Below are 24,040 nucleotides of genomic sequence, written 5' to 3' on the forward strand. Positions count from 1 at the left end.
AGCAGCTTCAACTGCTTTTAGTGTGTCCTTCAACTGCTTTTAGTGTGTCAATTTCTATCCCAATTTAACACCTCACGTGTAAAACAAACAAAAAACATGCTGACATGCTGACACAGTTTTCACAATCACAATTTTCAACTGTAATAATTTTGATTTTTTTAGTGATGAACTAAATTAGATATGACAGGATTTGATCATTTTGTGTTGGTGGAGGCAAATGTATGTACACCAGGCCAAATATGTAGACGTGCACACACAGAAAGTTCAGTAATGTTCCAACATAAATTGACAAGCACCTACTGTATTATAAGCCACAGTTGGTAACATAGAGGACAAACCTTAAATGTTCTTGCATCTCGGCCAACTGCGACATCACTCTGCCAGGGTGCAAAATTTTGCACAAATGAGAAATCACTGTACACAATTCTGCTATGTTACAGGTTCCGGGTTTGGGAATTGGGGTCTGGGAGCATTTGTTGAGGTATGAAAAAGATAATGCATTTGTCTATGTTTTTTGCACTGCTATGTTCTCCAATACTACATCTCCTTGGAGACTGCCAAGCTCAAACCACAACTGTTCCTCAACCATTTTCACATTCAGTTGGCCCAGACTGGGGCAAGGCAATTTGGCTCTCGGACCATCTATACAGTGCCTTGTCTGGGAATGGATTTAGTGATTCTGATCTTTTTTTGTGCCTATGCTCTTTGTCTCCATTGTGAAGACTCAGGGAAAGAGAGAGAGAGGGGAAAAAAAACAAGTTTGACCGAAGCCCAGTCAATTATCTCCCAGGTGTTTGACTGAAGTGATTGTAAGCGATCGCGGCAGTTCCCACGAGCCCTGGACTGAGACGGGCTGGAATTAGCCAGGAACAAAACCCAATTCAGCAGAAGTGAAGAAACAGCAGTTTTGAATAAAACCAGGCAGAGAATGCAAAAGAAAAGGCTCCCTGCAGAAGATAAAGTCGAATCTTGGCTCCTTTTTTCCTTCTTCCTCCATTCCCCTGTCACACACAGCCTATCATATAGCCCAGTCTTTTAAACAAACTGTGGGGCTGGAATTGTGTCTGTGGTGCTTCCAATACCTTATTGTGTGGAGGTTAATTACTGGCAAGGCATGAGAAAATTACATCCTCAAAATAAAGTATTATGATTGGCCCTTCTGCTGGCTATTTTAAGTAATGCATGGTCTTCATACAAGATAGCTCGGGAAACCAGATTTTTTGACTTGTTCGATATCAAGTAACCTCGTTTCAAGTCCTCTATTAAAGCAACTATTCTGACTTGCAAATTACCTTTCTCCCAGGCCCCAAACACCATTTCCTCACGAAGATTAAGTTATAGCCTGTACTTGAGTGCACACAGTGTTGTAATAACACAGGACACTTTTCTATTGATAGCAGTGAATTTCCTTGTGTCTTTTCACATATCTCCCTGAGAGAATGCAGTCATGCTGAAGGGCAACATTTCTGTACTGGGAGGATATTGTGGAGATTGACATTTAGGAATGGAGGGGGAGGACAGTGGTGGATTTCTGAAGCACAAGCTGCAGTGGTGTAAGCGAACATACGTAGGTCTAACCTAAGCTAGCAAATTCCTTAAGTCAATTCTTAACCACTGAAGAATGGTTAACTGGGCAAGGACTTTAACTCAGCCTCAGTCAAGAGTCAAAGCAGGAGCCTTCCTAGGTTTGCATAAATCTCATGATGGGAGGCCCCAGTTCCCAGGCAATGATTGTGCATTTTCCTCCCTGCTGGAATCTTATTTACTCTCGCCTTCCACATGAGATGGCCACGTCAAGCATGGTTTGCGTCCGCTGCGCTTTCGCTCGGCTGCACGCCAGCACACAGACATCAGGGCTAATAAATATGAAGCCTGGGGAAACTGGCTTTGCCTGGCACAGCAAGGCTGGAGGTATCTGCCGAACTGGCAACCCAGAGTCATAGAGCACATCACGTGAAAGTTAGCGCTGCTTTAGACTCTGATGCGCATGTAATCGCAAACAGGAAAACGATTCTAGGGGCTATGAGGCATTGGGCTTGTTCAACATCACCCCGACAACCCCCACACACCCCACCAGCAAATACTCACACAGACCAAAGCGCACACACCCACAGACCCATGACTAGAAAATGTCACCTAGATGTTCTTTTTAAATGATTGATGAGCAAGTCTTTTTGTTATATCTCTATTTGGTTAGCATCATAGGCAAGCTTCTCTTGATTTGAAATAATCCATCTCACTCTTCTTAGTTCACGGATCAAACATGGTTGCATTTGAATGTGTTGAAAACATGGTTAAATGCACACACAAACATGCAGCTAGTCACTCTTGTGTGTCTGTGCTCTGTTTATCAAATTAAAGTAACATAGAAAGGAACACTGTACCTCGAGGAGAAACAGCTTCCTCCTTCCTGAATCAGTTTTCAAGGTGGTCTCACACTGAGCTGTTAAAAGCCCACTAAAACAGAGGGAATGAGGGTGATGAAAGGCCCATATGTCCCTGGCAAACACCTTCACGGGATGAATGTGGTTTGAGAAGGCCCTGTGCAAAATGAGGGCCTGCGCCAGGCAACGCCTCAGCTTGTTGATGGAGTGTGAGATCCTGCAAGGAGTGTACCTCCTTTCTTCCTAATGACCCGTTCATATGCAGACTAGTCTCCATCATCAAGCTCATTTGTAGTGTCACCCCCTGCCCTAAGTTTTCACACATTAGGTCCCTTAATGCCACCTCCACAGTAATGTGGATACATTTGAAATTTGTTGCAAAAAGGTGTTGCTCATGTCGTTTTCCCAAGATTGTTTCCCAAAGTTTGCTACCTTGAAATGCCAAAATAATAGAAAGCTGTTGATATCTGATGGCTAGGGCCAGTGGAGCTAGAGGCTTCACGCTAGATCACATGACGATTACATGTCAGCATTTACAAGAAGCTCAGTTTTCCCCATCCACACGAGACTCAAGCAAGACGAGCACTTCTCAATGTATCTGCTTTGAAGAGTATTTTACAAAAGAATTTGCTTTTGGTGGTTCAAGCTCAGCTATGTTCTCATGGACACGTTGAGTAGAGGAAGAGTGGTAAGCAGTGACTTGTAACCCGAGCTTCTGAAACAATATAGGCAGACTTGTATGTCTCACTCTCTCAACATAAATAAATCAGGTAACGCTGAGATTAACTGAGATTTATTATGTGTATTCAGTAATATTCAGGGACAAAGATTCATTATGTGTATATGTTGTTTGCAGTTACTGATAAGCCATGAGACTTGTTTTTCATGCTTTCTGTAACACCCCTGATAATGAGCAGCCATTGCGACAGAGTTGAACACGGCATCTGCCAGTGATTACTTTATAACAGTGTTGCCAGTTCTTTGACATCAATGAACTGACAACTCCCACATCGCCAGCAAACAAGCAGGAGATGATCTGCTGAGACTTGTGAATTGGCAACAAATAGTAGACAGAGTTTCACTTGGTGCTGATGAGTGACCATATCAACAATAACAGAGTATATGCAGTATAAATAGATCGGACATGTGTTTTCTTGATGATGTTATAACTGTGCACTGTTTCTGCATATTCAAACAGCAGCAAATACTCAACTAATAACAGCAGCAATGTAAGATTGCTTCCAGTAACAATGGTAGGAATTAACCTGTGTTAGTACTAGTTAATGAGTCTGATATGCCCTATTGTTTGTGGGTGGGTTACTCAAAGTGGACTTGCCACATTGCATTTCATCTTGTAGTGCCTGTACTACTAACACAGTGAATCAGAGAGTGCTTGATGTCAGCAGAGAAATATCAAATTCATTAACAGTGACCAGCGGGTGAAAATGAAGTTGTTACTGTGATTCTGTTTTGTTTCCTGTTGCTGTGTCGATCCAACCCTGTCATGGCAAACACACTTCACACCGGTGATACTAAAAACAGACAATATTGACACCTCCTCTACTGCAACAAATGGACAGACTGATCAAACCCAAATGAATTTGGAATTGCTGCAGTCGTGGCAGGATTTGTCTCTGAAAATGTATCCAGGTTAGAAGGGGCGAGTGTGTACAGGAGCCAAAAAGAGATAAAAACAAAACCATGAAATAGAGACTGTCTGTAGTTTAATACACAGTGGAAGAAACAGAGGCTGGGGCGTGTCAGCAAACAAGATAGATTGACAAAGTCGTCACTGGCTGAAGCTCAGGGCTTTCAAAGCCATACCCAAAACCTGTTTGTAACATCTTATTTCCAGCATGTATCCAGGGGCCACTTCCGCGTGTCTTAGAAGCCTGTGCTTTGCAGCCACACTAGCGTGAACCCCCTGATGGCTGGCAGAGCCCTCTGATCTGGCTGCTCACACTCTAGTCCACTCTCTGGGGTTCAGGGATAACGGACCCTTTTCTCTTCTCAACCCTGTTTTTTCCCTCCTCTCTTCCCTTCTCAGCATCACTCCAACCACATCTGTTTTAACAACTGCCTGCCTCCATCACTCATGTTTAACTCCTCCCTTTTCTGCTCCTCCTCTCCTACTTCCTCCCCCTTTCCTCTATTCTTCTTCTTTTTCTCTCAGCCACAAGCCGTCGACTGCGGCCAAGGCTTTTGTGTGCAGAGTGGCTCTTTATTGAGTGTCACGCTGGCCGATAATCGCTGTTTAGTGGTTATCGCCCTTCCACACCAGGCCAATTAATTAGGCTTAATAGTCGAAAAAGCTACTTTTAAGGATGCACTTGTACAGTAATAAGGCCACGGCTATGAGATGCCACTTGTTTGCATGTGACTTTTAAGTGTGGTTTTTAATAATGCTCATGTGAACGCTCGATTGTTATTTGTGTGTTTGTCGGCTCAGCTAATCAGGGGGATCCAATTGTAACTGACATGTCTGTGGTTTATCTAGTCGATGATGTGGCGGGTGAACAATGGTGCCAGAAACAATGAACGGGGGAGTTGTGTCAACCGAGATTACAAACGTCTGAGGGAGCGGCGAGAGCCCTCAGGGATGTCAGATCACCATATTGTAGGGCTAATGAGATGGCGACACACTGTATACAAAGGTGTTATAAAATCCTTTCTCTGTGATGGCTCAGCCCTCACGCTGTGACATTTCAGCAGGGGTCATATTGAGGTGACACACAAAGACAAGGTCTTCTGAGTTAACCTGCCTCCTGAAGAATATAAGCCAGGATTTTCTTTTGAAGCAAATGCTACAGATGGATTTTTGAATGTTACTCAGATAGGAAAATAGCATTGTCAAGTTAACTGACACAATATGTCTGTTTTGTTGCTATTTCTAGTCGGTATAATCTAGGCGTAAACATGTCAGTTTCTCAACATGTCCAAGTAATGTGTTCTTTTAAATTCCCATGCCCATTAAAAGCCACAGGCTCATGTTTTTATGAGAAGCCCCAGTGAAATAAACTCCAAATATTTGTGCACAGCATCAAAAGGGGCTTACATCGCAGACAGCACGTCCTCAAACAAATATTGGCGAAAATGTTGGGGAGGGATTTTGTTAATTGATGCTGTCCTCTTCCCCTTTTAATCACATAAGCCCTGGATGAATCTTAGTTTAATTCGCTGATAGAATGCCTCTTTTTCCAGCCTTCCTCCAGCTTGTGCTGAAAGCTGAAGGGATCAGGTCTAATCCAAACTTCCCCCTCCCCGGTCCCTCCCCAACATCCCATGGCTGGTCAAGTCTGGGCTGCTCAGAAGAACAGGGGGAACAGGGAAACTGGCAGGCGGAGGTGGGGGACTGTTTGTCGGACCTGGTTATTCCGCTCCATGGATCCCATCAGGCGAGTCATGACATGTCTCGTCCGAGGCCACGTCCCACCTGAGCGCCATGCAGGGGGTTGGACTCTGCGAAGGGGAAGAGTGTGTGTAACTGTCTCATCTGGTCATTTTCAGTTTGCATCCCTGGAGTAGCTTGTTATATGAAGTCTGACTATGCCATAGCCCCCCTTTTAAAGTGGTCAGCCTACCTCTGCAATATTTTATCAAATATTCTTTTTGTTTGCTTCAACTGTTAAATTAAAATGGTTCAACCCAAGATAAGCTTATCACCCCAAAGGCTTACAGCTGCAGCTCAATTTCCCGTATTCCTCCTATTTCCACATTTTCTCATCTTTATTCAACATTTTTTTGTTCTCAAATCTCCATTTAATAAACTGTGTACTTTCTCCATTTAGAAACATTCAACCTCTTCATAGCCTTGAATATGAAAGTGTCAACTTAAGCAGAACCTTTATGGCAGCCAATATCTCATTTGGACCATTTCTGGGAGTGCTCTAAGCTACAATGAAGGTGCGTCTGCAATTCAAGCGGGGAAGCCGTGTGGGTTAGTCATTCCATGATTAGCTTGGAGAGCAGTAGGTGGTGGAAATGTCCAGGCCCATCCCTGCAACCCCACCTCCCCGAACCCATGAGGTGTGAGAGCACTTTGAACACCACGACCCTGTTGACAGCGGTGACTCAAGACCCCCCAAGTGACAAAAAAAAAAAGCTCACCGAAAAGCTCCACACCTCGGCCTCACGACTCGCTGAGTGCCGGTTGATGAGATTTGTTTGAGCGTTTGTGAGATAGTCGCCAAGACAGAAAGTATGGAACGTGACGAATGAAAAGACAAGAGAAGTGGTTGAAGCAGCATCCCATTAAAAAGAGAAATGGAGTAAAGATAACTCTATGGTGCGACAATTCATGCATGTGAGTGTGACAGCAAATCATGCTGATTTGCATTATTTTACAACAACTCCGACAAACATGTAGCACATGTGTACCAGCGGGCATGCCTGACAATGTACATGTATCTATCTTTGTCAGACATTTGCGTGCATGTGCCTGCTTGTGTGTTAGCACGCGGGCTCATATTTATGGCTTTGTTTGTATTTATATTCACTTGTCTCACTGTGACATCCGGACCACAGCTTGAGAGCAGCTGATTACAACCGGTGCTAAACCTCTCGCCCACCTCAGTAACCAACACAAGGCCGCTTGTCCCCCATGTTTCACATTCTCTGACCCCTGTAGTTTGAGTACAGCTGTCTGCCTCTGAAATTATATTCCACAGTAGTGTTGTTGAGTCTTTAAGCTTTTGGGGAACCTATTTTCTTTTGGATTTACCTCTAAATCCACTGTGTAATGAACACCAATGATTAGTTAGCAAAATGGTGCCCACAGTGACCAATAAAATATCACCATGAAAAAAGAATATAAAGGCTAGTGTGATACAATAATAATCATTTGTTTTCTAACCTTAGCAGTGCAGAATTGTTTTTTTTAACCTTTACTTTTTTTTTCTCTTTACGTTTTTAGTAAACAGGGATGATGTGATAGCTTGAGATTTAGAGACTTAGAGATTTCCCCACAAGACTGCCTAAACTGAACTAGAAAATAAAGGACCGACAAACAAACTGAACATGAGTCTACACCCACATAAAGCCAGTTCAATATGAAAACTCGTCTTTTTCTCACAATTTCGGCCCATGTTAAAAAGACTTTCTTTTGCCTCTTATCTTTTCTAGTGACTCATTTGATGTGTCAGTGTAAATGACTGTATAATACAGGTGTACTGGTAACGGGACAACGACGAGCCAGGCTATGTGCAAAGCTAACAAAATCAACTAACTAGAATCTCTCAATCACTCACTAATTAACACTTTCTATTCCCTTTATTTAATTCATGCAAAAAAACAAAAATTGTGATTTAATGAGGTGTTAGGGACTACGAGTTTCATCTTGTCTGCTCTACAAAATGCAGTTGTGAGTTTGTGCTCATTTGTACGTGTTTTTGTTGGTAGTGGCATGTAAAGAAAATAGTGGTGGGTGCCTGTGGCAGGTCAGCACTGTATATTGGCCTCAGAGGCGTGTCACCGAGTGAGCACAAATGCTGTGTTTGACTACCTGTGCACATCGTTTAGCAACATGCGCCAATGTCAGGAGGCAGGTTAGCGTCCTGTGACTTTGATACTGCTATCGCAAAGTCCATATTCGTTTGCCCACATGACTCCACACACAGAGACAGGCATGTGAGAGTGTGTTCCATATTTAAAGGATATGTCTGAGTTTGTGTGTGTGTGTGTGTGTGTGTGTGTGTGTGTGAATGTGTTAGAATGGAAAGGGTTCAAGTTGACAAACTGCAGACGCCAACAGTACGAGAGTGAGAGAGCAAGAGAGAGAGAGGGGGCCCTGAGCAGAGAGGGTGGAGGGGAGGAGGAGGTGGGGGTGGAGGAGAGGGGTCTAAATCTGTGAGAAAACGTCTAATCCCTGGATTGCTGAAGCTTCGGAAATCCTGGAAATAGATTAGGAGCTTCGCTGGCCCAGCCGCCTTTAATAAGAAGACCCGTTTGGCTCCAAAGTCATGGCACAGCACTTGCATAATGTGCAGAGCCGCCACTTCTTGTAATTATCGTTTCCCCTATTTGGAAAATGATTCAATAAACACTGATCCACGGTGTCTCGCGCATACTGACAAGCTGCGGATGGAACACGCAGAAGCTCTGGTACATGTGCAACACCCGCTCTAGTCCGACCACTAATCCAAATACAGGAGGAGGATGAGGGGTGCACTAATCGAATGAGGACTGACCGTATCGACGGGAGAATCTTTGTGCAGTTTCTCTCGAGCTGGACGGCCACTGAGCCAAGGAGGCTCCCGATACATTTAGAAAGGTCCACCATCAGATAAGGGAAAGTTGCAATGCTACTCCCGACTTTATCTGCTTTCACACATCAGCAAACTTTGGTCCCTTTTTCTTTCCCCTTTTGGCATTCTCTGCCACCAACGTTGTCTCTGATATCTTTTTTGTAATGAGTGAACACCGAGGGGTGGGTGGGGGGGATGTGTCGCCGGGTGGATAAATCATCATCATCTATTTGCTCACTATGGGATTGCATTTTCCCTCTCCACTGGCTCTGGTATATGAGACCATATATTTCTCCTTCTCAGCAGGGGGGTTGACACAATAAGGATCTGATCTGGGTTTGCAAAACACAAGAATCAAATTCCTTCATTATGAAAAGTGAAGTGTGAACACATACAGAAGAGATATTATCACGTTATCATGTTTTCTAAAATGGCACTAGCTATTGCGTCTTACAGCTTCCAGATTTGTCAAAACAACAAAACTATCACAGCTGATGAACTTGTTATGTGGCACTTGAAATGACCTGCGCACTTGTTGAATTCGCTCAGATGCCATTCTCAACCAGCCTTCAAAGAGCAGTGGTACAATAAATAACTTCACCTTTCTAGCATCTTTGACACGAGGTGAGGAACTGTTTTTCACTCTAATGTCAAGAGGGGGAAGAACAAACTGTGGCAAAAAATATGATCCCAGTTGACATATTTATGGTCTACAACTGAAAGCTGTCATTTGCAAATTGGCCATGTAACTTAAAACAACAACAGCGGTTGCAGTGGATAGTGATATTTTTTCAAAATGACCCTATTACCAGACAATGGGTCTTCAGATGCTTGTCAGCCAAAGCTCACTTGCAATTCATCCTCATCTATTGACACATCTAAAGCTCCAGTGGACAAGGCTGCACTGCCATAATGGACATGTCAAAATGACAAATATTAGCTCTCCTTTCCCTCAATCAATTAAGAAAACTAGTCAATGAAGGACTATTGATGACAGGATCCATGATCCAGGGTCCTCTAAAAAAGTAAGAGATTTCACTCCAGTATAAATAACTGCCTCCCTTCTGTTTTGCTCTCCTGGCTTTGTGCTGTCTCTCTCTTTTTGCCAAAATGAGGGTAATGTGCTATGAAAGGTATCCCAGATTTCACACCTTCTGGGGCCCTGAGAGATGGAGCGACCAGCTGTCCATATCACAGCACTCGTGTTCCTGGCTACCCCCGGCCAGAGAGAGCCACAGGCAGCCAGAGCAGGGGATATGAAGTGAGAGAGAGAGGGAAGAGGGAGAGGTAGAGGGGGGAAGATCCAAGATGGAAAGAATGAAAAGAGCGAACCAACTGGATTTTTTCTGGTATAGCGAAATCTCTTTGAAAGTATGAGGATATTTGTAGTGTTAATATGTATGTGCATGCATGTGTCTGGAGATTTACAGTCAAGTCACCTCACTTCTGACTTCTCATGACTCTCCTCCTTGCTTTCTCCATCTCACGCACACACTCACACACTTCAGAGGTTGAGATGAGCCAGGATTGCAAAATGCCAGAAAAACAGTGACCTAAGCATCCTGGAAATAGCGTTAAATCTGGCAATATCATGGATCACAACAACTCAGGCCCAGCTTGCAACCACTTTGTGACATTGCCCTCACTCAAAAACTGTCCAAAGTAAGATATCCTCTCACTTTCTCTGTAAAACTGCCCATAAAGCTCTCCCCCACCCGCACCCAAACACCAATCTTAAATGTGGGTGCCATAACAGTAGTGTGGTGTACTGCTCTAGGGCACAATTTTCCATAGACTTGCTCTATATTGCCATCTGAGAGAGCTGGATCAAAATGGTATGGTTTCAGCTGGGAAGTCGAATATTGTAGAAATAATCATAGCAGGGCTTTAGTTTCAGACAGCTATTGTATTCTTGTCACAGTGTCAGTACATTTATGCCTCACACACATCTGCAGAAACCTTCCATGTGTACATTTTCCTATATCTAAAATGCCAATGACAAGACAGGAAAGACAATGAGCTGATTAGCATGTAATTACCAAAAAAGGTCGCTAACCAAAGTGTTATTTCAATTGAAATACAGAGCTGCATACAGAAATATCATTTTCAAAATGCATATCCTTCAAGATTACTGGGGAATTTGTGCATAACTTGAAGGCATTTTCAATAATATCTCTATAGAAAATGCAGAAATGTATCCAACTGTAAGCCATTGCTGTCTCACTCGGAATCAAATCCTTTTGTATTTTGTTTTTGCGAAGCAAAGCGAAGGTTTGTGTCCATTGCCTTATGTTTCTTTTAAGGCTTTAAGGACTAGTCTGAAATTTGAGGATGTGCGTTCATTCACTTCCTTGCTGAGAGTTAGAGATGGAGATCACCACAGCCAGCATGTCAGTATAAATAAAGTTCTACCTTTTCTTATCTTATGTCTGTATGCCAAATACGAAGCTCCAGCTAGCAGGAAGTTAGCTTAGCACAAAGGATGTAAACAGGGAAACAGCTAGTTTGGCTCTGGACGAACATAAAATAAACCACTAGCCAGCACCCCAAAAACGTACAAATTAAGAGATTAGAGATGCTGATAGGAGGATTTTGTTATCATCTGCTTTTTGTAGTTCCATATTTTACTGTCCAGACGTGAGAGTGGCATCATTCTTGTCATCTAATTCGACAGAAAAGTAGAAAAGCAGATATGCGTGCGTCCTTATGTTAAATTATTCCATTAAATCTTAAATAACTCTTTTTTTCTTTGTTGTTTTGTACCATGTAGAATACTGCTGACCAAATCAATCAAGCTTGATAAGATAAGAGAATTCAAAGGGACAATCAATTACATCAACAAGTACATGTCACCCTTGCGTCTTTTAAAGGTGGTACACAAATCAATCTGTGTTCCTCAACCCAACCCAGTATATTCACATTACATTTTTTATTGATGTTAAAGCTATTTCGGTCACCCTTGACTGCTGTAAAACACAATATGCACACATATTTGCAACTGGTGTATATATTCATTGCCTCACACACTGTTTGACATTCCCAGACACAACAAACAGCATATGTCAAGGTGTTGTTTGATGTAGACATTTGTGGATTTATTTCTTATGATTTCAAAATAAGAGTTAGCGTGACGCCTGTGCTGAACACTGAACCTTCTTTTGAGCATAAATAATCCAACATTACTCTTCAAAGTGCTGGTTTCAGAGAAGGTTAGTCTTTTAAATGGGTGCTGAGGTCACTGGAGGTAGTAGCCCTAAAAGTTTTCACCTGGAGGGAGCAGGGCCATTTATTGATTGAGGAGTGTTCATTGGACTACATCAGTGAATGATTGACTGCATGCTAATCCCGCCCATGAGTGTGGTTCAGTAGCTTCATTTTACCCCTCACTGCTTTCTGGTGGTGATCATTTATGCTTCATTTCTGACAACACATTTTCTATGTGAGAAAATGAGAAAAAGAGGGAGAAAAACCTATTTGCTGCACTTTAAATCATGAGGATTAAGTGTGTAAGTGAGTGAGAGAGTAAGAGAGAGAGAGAGAGAAAGAGAGAGAGCACAATACTATTCCAATCACAAGTGCCAGAAATACTGAGCAAATAAGCCACAGCAATTTATTCCAAAACAACACAAATCTTGTTCTTTTTGTTCAAATGAACGTTGTGGTTTTCAGGCTCGTGAAAAGAAGACTATAGAACAAACAGTTAGAAGACAAGGAAGCAATGCCAACATCCCTAATTATATGCTATTCATGTTCTCTCTCATCACTTTGCAAGAAAACGAGAGCTGATGTAGCCGTTTTGCGGAGAGCTAATTGTGTGAGCAACAGCGAGCGCTGCCAATGCATGAGTAACTCTTAAAGGCTATTGCTGTGTGTTGAAAAATAAAGTAAAACTCAGCACAAGGATTGAGAGGCCTGGGCAACATTTAGCATTAGTGCTACTGTAGCGCTTCAGTAGATATATGCAGAGGGTGCCTGCTTGTTTCAGTCACCTGGGCTGCTTCCTTTTAGAGGCCAGCAGCAGCAGTGGCCTGCCTTTCATATTTGCGCTGATTGTGGTGGCTATTTTGAATCCCTGGTTGCTTAGGGCAGACAACCTACTGTTCATTCCAGTCACACACAGAGCACGATAGAGGAAGAAGCCATTTTGAAGGAGTGGTCAATCTAAGTGAAATGAAAAGTGTCTGGTGACTCAGTAAAAACTTCAACAACGGTAAAAAGCCAATTTCTGTAATATTTCTTTTCTTGCCCTTGTCCATTTTTTGTCTGTCCTTCTTGTTGTGCTTGTGAATACGTCCCATCGAAGTTCTTTGCCTGAGGTGAAGTCGGTCGCGCACACACAGTAGGAAGTGCATCTCTGAAGTCACAGTGATCCTCAGGTTCTTTCACTACCCCTGCAGTGCGATGGGGCACCGGGTCCCGGATCCCAACCCAAGACTGCCAGAGTCTTTAAGTGGCTTTGAGATGGGAGAAGTGATAGAGGCTAAGCCCTTAATAGCCATTTCTCTGTAATCTTTCCTATGAAAGGCTAAACTATGGGGGTATTGATTTGTTTGAAGAAGGGGAAAAAAATGGAGGAGCGGGTGAGAAAAGTACTCCATCAGGACGGGGCATCTTGAAATGTGACAAAGCTGTTCAGCAGCCGTGGAGATAAGCTCAGATTGAGCCCATTTTATCCGATAAACGCTGCACAGTTTGCTCCGAGAAAGCAAAACAAAGACAAACTCATCAAATCCAAGTTGACAAGACTCACAGACAGTGGTGCTCTTTCTGTCCTCTCCGTTTTTCTGTCTCGACCCAGTCTGCACTCCAGCATGGTGGCGGCCACGTCAATGGCTTTTTTGCCTCAACTGCGTTGGCTTCAACATTCAGTCAGGCGCGCCGGTTAACAGCGCATCCATTGTCGCAAAATCTGCAGACAAACCCTTTGAGGAGGGCGGGAAGGGAATGTGCTACTGGTGTGTGTGCAGGGACCGCTTAAGTATCATAGGTCTGTTTGTGCCGGTGTTATTTAGATGACTGCTTTTCAAATGACGCTAAGCAATGTTTCATGCTATATCTCACTGCACACGCCAGCACACATCTCCCCATAGATACAGCCCTGAAGGATATGGTAATTGAGCTATTATTAGATGTGGCAGGGATAGCATTGTTCTCTTTGTAGTCCCAAAGAATACATATTCCTCTGTTTGATGTATTAAGGGAATGTATAGTATACACTCTTGCTTGGGTATGGAGAATGATTTAAGACCCTACACAGTGTAATCCTATTATATATGGTTTAAATGCTTGAACTTTTCTGAGCAGAATTTCACATCAGCATCACACTGATAATTCTGCAATGCCAAGAAAAAGCAAGAGGCTGGCGCCAGAATCTTGGACTGTTTTCTGAGCACAGGAGAGACATTTCCTTGCAATGTTGGTTCATCTGTCGCCTGAGGGAGGGCAGGTGGTCTCAGCCTTATTTCTGGGCTCCGTGTTGATGTTCACTTCACATGCCACCCCCAAACCCTTCCCTCTTTCTGCTTCCTAAAAAAACACAGGATCTCTGAACAGTTCTGGCCACCTCACATCTCACCTTGGCCGTAATTAAGACAGCTATTCTTCACAGCAGCCCTGCTGCGTTCCAGGGGCCTGACAAAAGGTTTGTTTGCGTTTTTAAGTGTGTGACTCACAAGAAACTAAAACTATTTGTGCTAGTCTCACTTACAGAAGATCATGATAAATTAGTCTGTTCTATTAATTTATCATGAGCAGAGAGATGAGGAGAGAAAAGGTTGTTTTCCAAAACAGCTGTGAAGGCAACAGTTCTGACATCTCAACACACACCCTGCTACAGGGCAGAAAGTTTTTTCCTTTGGTTAGACAGTGACATGTGTACTTCCCTCTTGTCTTTCCAACAGTCATTAACCCTCATGTTGAGTCTATCTTCCACACACACAAGGTCCTTGACCCCTCGACCACCAGGGGTTACTCATTACGGCACGTGCGTGTGCGTGGGAGTGTGTGTGTGTGTGTGTGTGTGTGTGTGTGTGAGACTGTGTCAGGAAGGGATTGTCTTTCTACCAGCCGGCAGACTGAGACTAGTTGAGTCAATACACTCCAATGAAAGCCATTGAGTGGACTGAGAAGGGAATTGGCAATTAGTCATTTATCATTTACAGTGCATTTACCCAGAGTGTGCAACCATGCGATGTCAACATTATATTAGCTTCAGCTAAAAAGAAAAATGAATGCATGATTACAAAAATAAAATACATGTACATGTAAAATAAAATTGGTGTTTTTTTTGGAGGAGCCTGCAGCAGTTTGAGGCACTGCAAGACATAATAGAGATATTATATTGTGTTTATATAAATATTGATAAGCTCTCACTGGCCAAGGGGACTGGTAGACGCTTATTTTGTACTGGCAAAAATAATGCATTACATTAGTTTGTTTTATTGAATTATGTTGAAATCAGATTTAAATAGAGTCACTAGTAATACTTATATTTTAATATATTGTTTAAAGCTTACTCAATTAACGCTTGAATACAACTCAAGAAGTATCTATTGAAGTTTTTGCTTTTAAATGTACTTCAGGGTCCATCATAAATATGAATTTGAAGATTATGTAAAGCTATCAGATAATTAACCATTTTAATCAACTTCTATCCTCCTCTGTCTCCTCACTCTCTACCACAATTACCCTATTTCAAAATAATAATAATTAACGATAATAATAATAATAATACGGTAGCTAGCAGCAGACTGGCGACAAGTGATAGTTTAGGTGATGACAAGTGTTAATTTTGAACCTTGGGTGACAATTTATCTTAAATAATCCTACGACATTTCTCCACAGTACAGTCAAATTCAAAAGAGAACAGATGAACAGTGGGGAAAAAGCTCCAAACAGAGGTTTTGGAGTTGTTACACTCATTTATGCACAGTCATGTGTGCAAGCTCGTAGGTGGTCAGGGGTTGAGCGTCCCTGTGGTAAAAGTCCACAGTGGCCTTAGTCCGTCTGAATTATTGGCTAACAGGCTGTTTGGCTTGGAGAACTAACCTCCCACAGACGTCACCAGGCCCAGGCTTGAGCAAACATTATAGTGGAGTGATGAACACACATACGTACAGTGCACTCATACACGGAGGTGGAGTAATACTAGCCAATTACACAATCACACAGCACTAGACGTGAGAGGGAAGAAAATCATTCACACTCGCTCCTCCCCGCCTACTCTCTCACTTATCTCTCTCACTCATAAGAAATTTCATCTTGCACAAACCTTGACACACACACACACACACACACAAACACACACATACCGTGAGGAGGACAGAAAAATCAATACTGATCATAGGGCCAGCTGTTTTGGACCTATCACTCCATTGTGATGTCGAATGTGAGGTGATTCATGACAGGCCACGCTTTCCCACTCCCACGCCTCACAGAACGACTGATGGATCCCTCTCTTTCTTCTTCCCACCCCATTCCCCCCACCTCCCCCACACGCTCTTGCTCTCTCTCTCCCTCTCACAGGCTGGGTGCGAGGTGATGAGAGTGACACTGCACAGAAGGGGTCTTTATGCAAATGAGATCAGTGATCCCGCCACACGCCCCCTCCCACCCCACATCCCCTGCTCATTTGCAAATCCATGCGTTATGGATAGAAGGGACCAACTGCGAAACCTGACCAGAGCTGGTGGGCTGGAAAGAGGTGCTTAATGCAGACTAAGTGAAGACACCGCAAGTGAGAATGGATGATTTTTTTTCTTTTTTTTGTCTTTTTTCCCTGCTTGGTAAAGAATTTAGATCAAAATCGAGCAATACGCCATGAGAAACAGTCCTAAAATAAATTTAATGCATGGCCTCTTGTGGCTTACAGCTTCTATAAAGCCAAAGTAACAAGTGTAATGCGATGTAATATAAAAAGAACATAATCTTTTATTTTAGATTTGTAATATTTGTATGAACTATTATTGTCCCGCAGAGCAATATAGTTATAGTAGAGACATAAGAGATGATTTCTGGCTAGTGCATTAATATTTAAATCAACTATTATGCGGTCAAAGGTGTGTGTTTATTGGACGTTTTACAACAGCTTCAAACGTGACCAGCCAATCAGATTAGACTGGGTCTATCTGCTCAAGAAAAGACATGTTTTCTTTCCTCTCCTGGATGAAACTTCAGCTCTTTGCCAAGTTATTGTGTATTAGAATGTCAATGTGCATATGTCTTGTTACCCATACAAAGTAGCTGCACTGTAACATAAATACAGGCCTTGAGGTATGCTCCCGAAAATGTCATGATACGGCAAAAATATCAGTTATGAGAGAAAAGAGGAAAGCAATACACACACACACACCAACTGAATCACATGGAAATGGCCCATGGTTTTCTTAGCACCACAGTGTGACACACACTGCACATGCACACACACGTTTGTTTGTAGCAAACATGGACACACTGATACAGCAACCCACACTACTTTTGACATTTGGGGATTGTTTGTTTTGGTCGACTTCAGGCGGCAACCCCACCTGTGGCGATGACTCTGTTTTGGGTCCTGACTTGTCACACTGTGTGAGAGGCGTCAGGAGAAATGCCCAAGGCAAAAAACTGGCCCTGTTTAGCCCCGCAGTATGCCCGTTTGTAATTGGCCAAAACACCAGGCGGCCTGTGGCCATTTGTCAGTTTGAATAATTGATACAGGGAATGGTCACACTAGCAAACACGCTGGCACTTTAGCTCACATTTATATGCAGGCATTTCCCTCTTTTTCAAAGCTCTACACACATAATTTTCATGTGCAATTTCATGTGATGTTATGAATTATGTATTCAGTTTCATTCAGATTAACATCTAAAAAACACAGACCCATGTACCATTAGTCCAACTAATCAATTATGTGACGTATAGAAATGAGTGAAGATACAAGCAAATGGAGATTAAATTGGGGAGATAGCCAGTCAAATTAACTGCCGCTTGTTAGGGAGGAGAAGATGAGATTCTTGTCTGCAGTTTTCTTGTTAATACAGGCTTCATTAATGATACGCTCACTTTTCATACTGTCACTCTTTGAAAATCATGAGCCATAAAAAAAAAAAAATTTCCTATTTAGCAAAGGATGATCAGCCAGTCAAAATTGTCAAATTCTTGAAATCAGTCAAAACTTGTTTTTTTTTTTTTCCCACAACCGTCATTCGTTGACATGCCCTTTTCATGCAGCACAGTCGAGAGAAGGGATAGTTTTGATGACTGCCTTTTGTTTCATTCACTTTTTCTCCATTTCTTTTTTCTCATGTCCTAATTAACTCCCTTTTGTCTCACCATGTTTTCCAAACGAGTGCTGTGATTCTCTATCTTGGTGTTATTTTTGTCCCTAATAAATGAAGGTTGAGCATGCATTGCCTTGTAATTAGTTGGAGGAACAATGCAAGACTGCAGTATTTTTGGCCTTGGTTTGTTTTAGTGTGATTTAGAGAGTGGGGGAGACAGACACAGATAGAGAGAGGAAGAGAGAGAGAGAGAGATACAGAGAAACAGAGAGGAAGCACAGCCAGAACCCTTCGACTCCCTGTTGAGAGAACATAAGCTGCGTTGCAGGACTGCAAAATATGCTGCCTGGCTTCTAATGCCAGATTAGCGATGGCAAACCATTGTATTGCGTGCCATGGAATCAGCATGAGATCAGTGTGCATGCATACAGCCTAATGAATCTGTCACTAAGTTTGAGGTGGCTGGGAATGTTCTGGAAATTGAATCACGAGTGTTTGTGTTTAAAGTCATATGCCTCTTTACACTGATATAATGTTATTTGCATTATTGTTATTACTTTTTCAATTTATAATATAATGTGGTATGGGATCACTGCATGGTACGATTGTGTTTCATTAATCTTAAAACTAGCCTGTTTAGATTGGACAGAATATGCTCATTTGCTCTTTGTTTGAAGGTTTGATACCAAGATAAAAAAATGCAAATAATAAAGGGCAATAAAAGTAAAAGAAAACAGTGAGCATGCTAAGAATAACATAAGTCAAGGTGTCAAGTTCAACTTGAACTGAAAGACCCTGTGAAGTGGTGGGTCTTCAGCAGCAACTTCTAGGGTCTGAGCAGATCTTATATGAACAGGTTAGCTGTTTCAGAGATCAGCGGCAGCCACAGCAAAACCTCGGTTGCTTGTATGTTTGCGCATCGATCTTGGAAAATCCAAAAGCTTCTGGTTGGTCGACCTCAGACCTCTAACTGCGGTATGATGATGTAAGAGTTCTGCCTGATAGGGTGGTGCTCATTTAAAACCTTGAACATAAACAATAAAAACTGAGAATGCCAGTGAAAAGAGGCAGTTAGAAGCAAGCGGCTGCATCTTGTGCGAACTACAGATGACTGTACTACACCCACATACAAAGAATTACAACAGTCTTACCAAGACGCAATAAAAGCATGGATAACTCTCTCGAGATCTGTCGGAGAGAGAGAGAGGCCTTCACCTTGGCAAGAAATAGTTTGTGACAAAATCTGGCATTCCTGAATTAAGAGCTGCATATTCTGTAACATTTCAAATTTCTTGACGACAGGACTCCAGGAAGTCACTCAAACCACAAGTTGTCATTTTACACTTGGGCTTTTGTATGAAAAAAACAAATGAGTTGTTAATTGGTGTGCTTTAGAGGTGCCGGTAAACGGATTTTGGACAGAGCCAAACTGACTAGACTAGTTTCCCCCCTCTCCCATTCTACATACTAAGCTAAATGGCTGCTGGGTGTGGCTTCAAATGTACGTACACATATGAAACTGATATTAATCTTTTCATGTGACTTTGAGCAAGAGAGCAAGAGAGCACAAGGGAGACAAATGTCAAACTATTCTTTTAAACAGTAACTCAATTTTCAAAATTTCTTTCAGTGCTAAATGTGCATTTATATGCAGGGACGTGGACGACAAGTGCATGTGAAGAGTGTGCATGTTTGTGTGTTGGGTGACAGAAAACATGATCCCATGTACACACACGTTGCCTAGCTTCAGCATGTCATTCTCTCCCATCATCATCAGCATGTGTGTGTGTGTGTGTCTCTGTGTCTCTGTGTGTTTGAGCAATGCATGTGCATATCAGCATCCAAACCACATTTGCAATTCACAGCAGCCTCCCTCGCGCATTGTCCCAATCTCTGCCTACTTACACTGCTTTTTTTCTCTTTTCCTCTGTGCATTGTTTTGGCCTGCAGCTATTGTATCTGTTTAGATTGACTGGTGGTTTGGCTTTACCTCTTGGCTTCAGGATGGGGAATGGGCGAGCAGAGAAGGGGCATGATAACAGAAACAGACAGGGTCTTGATCACCAACGCTATCCCCCACCTAAATATTACTCCATAATGTATGTCCACCCCCCCAAAAAAAAACTAATAGGACATGTTCATTTCCTTTCCTCTTTATCTCCTCTGTCTCTCACAATCTCCTGTCTCTCCTTTGCAGGTATTCCCTGCCATTCAGCCCTCGCTTTTTTTCCTCTTTTTATCTCATTCCATACTCCTTGATTCTCTCCCTCTGTCTCTCCTCATTTCTCCCCTCTCAGGTTTAGCAGAGAGGAGGAGTGCCAGTGATTAGGAGGCGTTAGAAAGAATGGACGTGCTGTTCCCATAAACCGCTCTGTGCTGTCAACACCAGCTTTGGTGGAATGGAATCAGATAAAAAAAAAAAAAATCACTGAGTATGTGTGTGTGTCCAAGAAGGGGGGGGTCAATTAGGAGTGTAGCCCGTCAGCCCCAGTGAGACACATGACTCTCTTGCCTACTACTGTAAAGTCAGTTTGCCCTTCAGCTGAACTTTGGCTCACTTGAGCTCAGGAGAGCCGGGCCAGACAGAGATGAGAGGTGGGGAAAGAGGGAGAAGGAAAAAGGTAGCGAAAGGACTGTCTCACAGTGGTGGAATTAATATCCAGACCCCCCTCCTCATGCACTCACACACGCGCGCACAAATATTTGGCAACATACGGAGTGAGTGATGTGACACTTTGGCAGGGGACAGAGATACGGGGGGTGCAGAGAGCAGTCTGGCAACGTCTACCAGGGCAAAGGGAAGCTGAAGTTCCAATGGCATTATCAGCTGCCTGCTGTGATCCTTCTCTTTTCTCTCTCAGATCATAAACTAATCTTTTTCTGAATATGCAGATTGGCACTGAAAAAAACTTTACACTCAGAATATTAGCTAGCTTGAGTGTAACCTGATTCTTAATTTCAAGAAGCTTTGTATTGTGTAAAGTTACAAACACTGACATCTTGATAGCAAAATAAAAAAAGATGCCTGGTAGAATCTATGTTGAGCCCGTTTTCAATTTTTCATAATTGTCTTCTGGCAATGGGTGTGGACCCATTTCCACTCATGATGTGGTGACGCAAAATTTAGTGAGATACAGGCTCTATGGAGCTAATCAAAGCAAAGTCAAGTTAACACACGCAAACCAAAGAGTTATTAGTGTTTACAGTACATTCAAGACAAAACAGCCCCAAAATGGACAGAATCTCCATTAAATTTTTAGTTCTTCCATTTTATAGATATTTTCAGTGAAAGGCTGCTTCAAGTTTCAACATATCTATGAACCACTGGAGGACTCAGCAAACAACAACAAAAACATGACATAAAATCTAAACCAAAGCAGCCTTATAAATTGATGACAATAGAATATTAACTAAGAATATTAACTATTAATGAAAGAAAATATAAAGTGTCATAATGTTAGAAACTTAAAAAATGTGTTGTGTGAAACCAAAAGATATCATGTCACTATTTCAATTATTCATGTGCACTGTGAACATCAATATCTTTTGAGCAAAAAAGCCAAAAATAAAACAAAGCAGCTGGTATTGCTTTGGGAGCCTGACAGTGCTACAGCCGTACCTTTAACTTCCAACTGTGGTTAACAAGCATAAAGACATATTAACACAATTTCTTCAGTAAATCTGAGACATTATATTGGTGGCAGTAAGCAATCTACAGCATTGGCAGAACATTGGCAGCCACTTCCAGACTCTGATTTCAAAGTAAAAAAGTACAACATTTAAAAAAAAATGTCAAAATACAAAAGTAGATTGATGAACTGCACAGGAAGAAGATTGTTAACGAATTGTATATGACTTTTAGAGAACTTTAAGGACTTATTTTCCATGTTGGCTTATCAAGGCATTTAACTAAACTAAAATCAACAATTAGGCACATGGTGAAGTGACATGATGCTCAACCAAAACCATTCCCCTTATAGTGAATATGCTGATGAAGCTTTAATTTTTCTTTCAAGGCATTTTTAGTACGGTGAAAATAAACACAAACACACGAACACGTAGGCAAGCAAATAACTTGATAGACAACAAAAATACCATCAGTCTCGGCCATGATATGCTGTGTTGTTTAACTAAAATCTAACCATTAATGTGATTCTCGTGCTTGTGGAAGTCCTACACTATATAATGTGAGAGAAGAGAAGAACCAGGCAATTTATTACAAGTTTATATTTGAATAAGTCTGATTCTCACCTACACTGTGAACCTTTTAACGTTCACACCTTACATCTCCACTTGCTCTTACTTCCACAGTTATGTGGATGGTGCAAGTGTTTTTTTTAAAAACTTCATGCGGGTCCCACAAGTCTGCCTGCAAAGTGGCCCAACTTGGCTCTGTGTTCCCTCATAGCTGAATTAACAGGACATATGAGAGAAAATAGTACGTGCTTGCTACATATTCTCATTTGCAGTGGCCACGCATCATCTGCTTAGAGAAATCAGGGTGAACCATCAGAATATCAAAGAGGCTGACATTTACTTGGAATGTAGTTGGTGTGTATGTCTGTGTCTTTAGTGTCTACTTGATCATAGCGTTCACTGCTTTTCACCCCTGGTTCCTTCCTCTCCCCCTTTCCTTTAACACGCCAATAAATACAGTACCAACACTCTTATTTGTGGTGCATTTTGAGCTGTCTGTGTTCGCAGGCGTTAGATTCACAGTGACAGGGAGAGATGGAGGGAACACAACAAGAGGAAGCAAGGAGGCAAAAAGGAAGACAGAGTGAGAGGGAGTGGCTATTCTCTCATGCTGAGAGAGTGGAGTGCCAAAACAGAACTGAAGTGTAGCAGTGTCATGACAGATTGAATGCTCAGAGAGACTACATGTTCCACATAGCGTGTACAGACAGACAGGAACCGACAGATAGAGAAGGGAGTCACAAAGATAATTTAGTTTGAAAAAGCATAGAGGCACTGTAGGCTCAAGGAAAACATCATCACAGTGGGATTGCTTCATGCCGCAATGGATAATAAGGCTATATAGTGTGGTTATGAGTCTGAGTTTGGCATCTTAAGTTAAAGCCTAGCTATCACTCTCTGCAGTAAGCCATTCCCCAACTCTCCCCTATTTGCTTTTGCTTTACGTTACTGTCCAATAAACCTGAAATGCCATAAAAATAATCTTAAAAAAGATAATCAAACAGTTAGGGTTCTCATAAGCTCAGAATTCACTGAAATGCTGAAAATGTGAATCACAAATCTAATACAGATATCTCCAAAAGCACTCCACCTGCTCTCCTGTGACTGATGCTTATACCTTTAGCCACTAATTGGCACTTATGGGGAAACCCACCCACATACACTCTCACCTCCTCCACTCCTCACATGCACACACATACACACCCAGGAAATGGATTGACCTCATTCACAGGGCTTGGGGGCCTACATTAAAGGGTCTCTCACTCTCTCTCTGGCAGATTGTCAAAAAGCGGGTGGTCAGTATAAGTGAGAATCATGCCCTAGTTTGGCTGGCTCTGTTGGGAACCAAGTGGTCTTTTGACAAGGTTTTTAATGGATAGGAGTGTTCTATGTGGATCAGGACCTTTGCACTACATCGCAGTAACTCTCTCAACCTTAAGCTTGCCAGACTTGCCGGACTTGCCTGTCAAGCTGAGAGAAATTCCTATTATTATTCTGAGATTGGATTCCGGTGGTTTGTGATTGGGCCTACAATGGAGCCTTGAGGAATTCCATATATTTCATTTGTGTTTTCAAGCTCTTTCCTAGAACTATGGACCTTTTTGCTCTTATGGCAATACATTTCAAATCCTGACTAGTGTCCATTATGTTACCTCTGTCCACATTATTAAATTTTCTTGTTTCCATGAGCAATCTTTGCTCCTTGAGCTCACTGTGTTCGTGCTGACCTTCGTTATATATTTCATATGTTTTATGATGCAAAAGTGCTGCAAACATGCCAGTTAACACGCATGCAGCCATGCCAGGACACAGAAATGCACAGAGATACCTGCACTAAAAGAGCACGCAGCCATAAATCATTTAAAGCACAAGCCTTCTCTGAGAAATGCTTCGCATAAAAACAGCCCACCTGAGTCCAGCAGCACATAGATCAATCATGTATCACAAAAAAGGC

At 42.2% G+C, this 24,040-nt stretch overlaps 1 protein-coding gene across 1 annotated transcript in view; it reads left to right on the forward strand.

Moving 5' to 3' along the window:
• sec24d (SEC24 homolog D, COPII coat complex component) overlaps positions 1-24,040 on the forward strand; it is a 367,406-nt gene that overhangs the window by 342,780 nt on the left and 586 nt on the right. The gene's annotated exons all lie outside the window — the stretch shown is intronic.

The sequence above is a fragment of the Pempheris klunzingeri genome, chromosome 23 (assembly GCF_042242105.1).
Source record: "Pempheris klunzingeri isolate RE-2024b chromosome 23, fPemKlu1.hap1, whole genome shotgun sequence".
NCBI classification, from domain to species: domain Eukaryota; kingdom Metazoa; phylum Chordata; class Actinopteri; order Acropomatiformes; family Pempheridae; genus Pempheris; species Pempheris klunzingeri.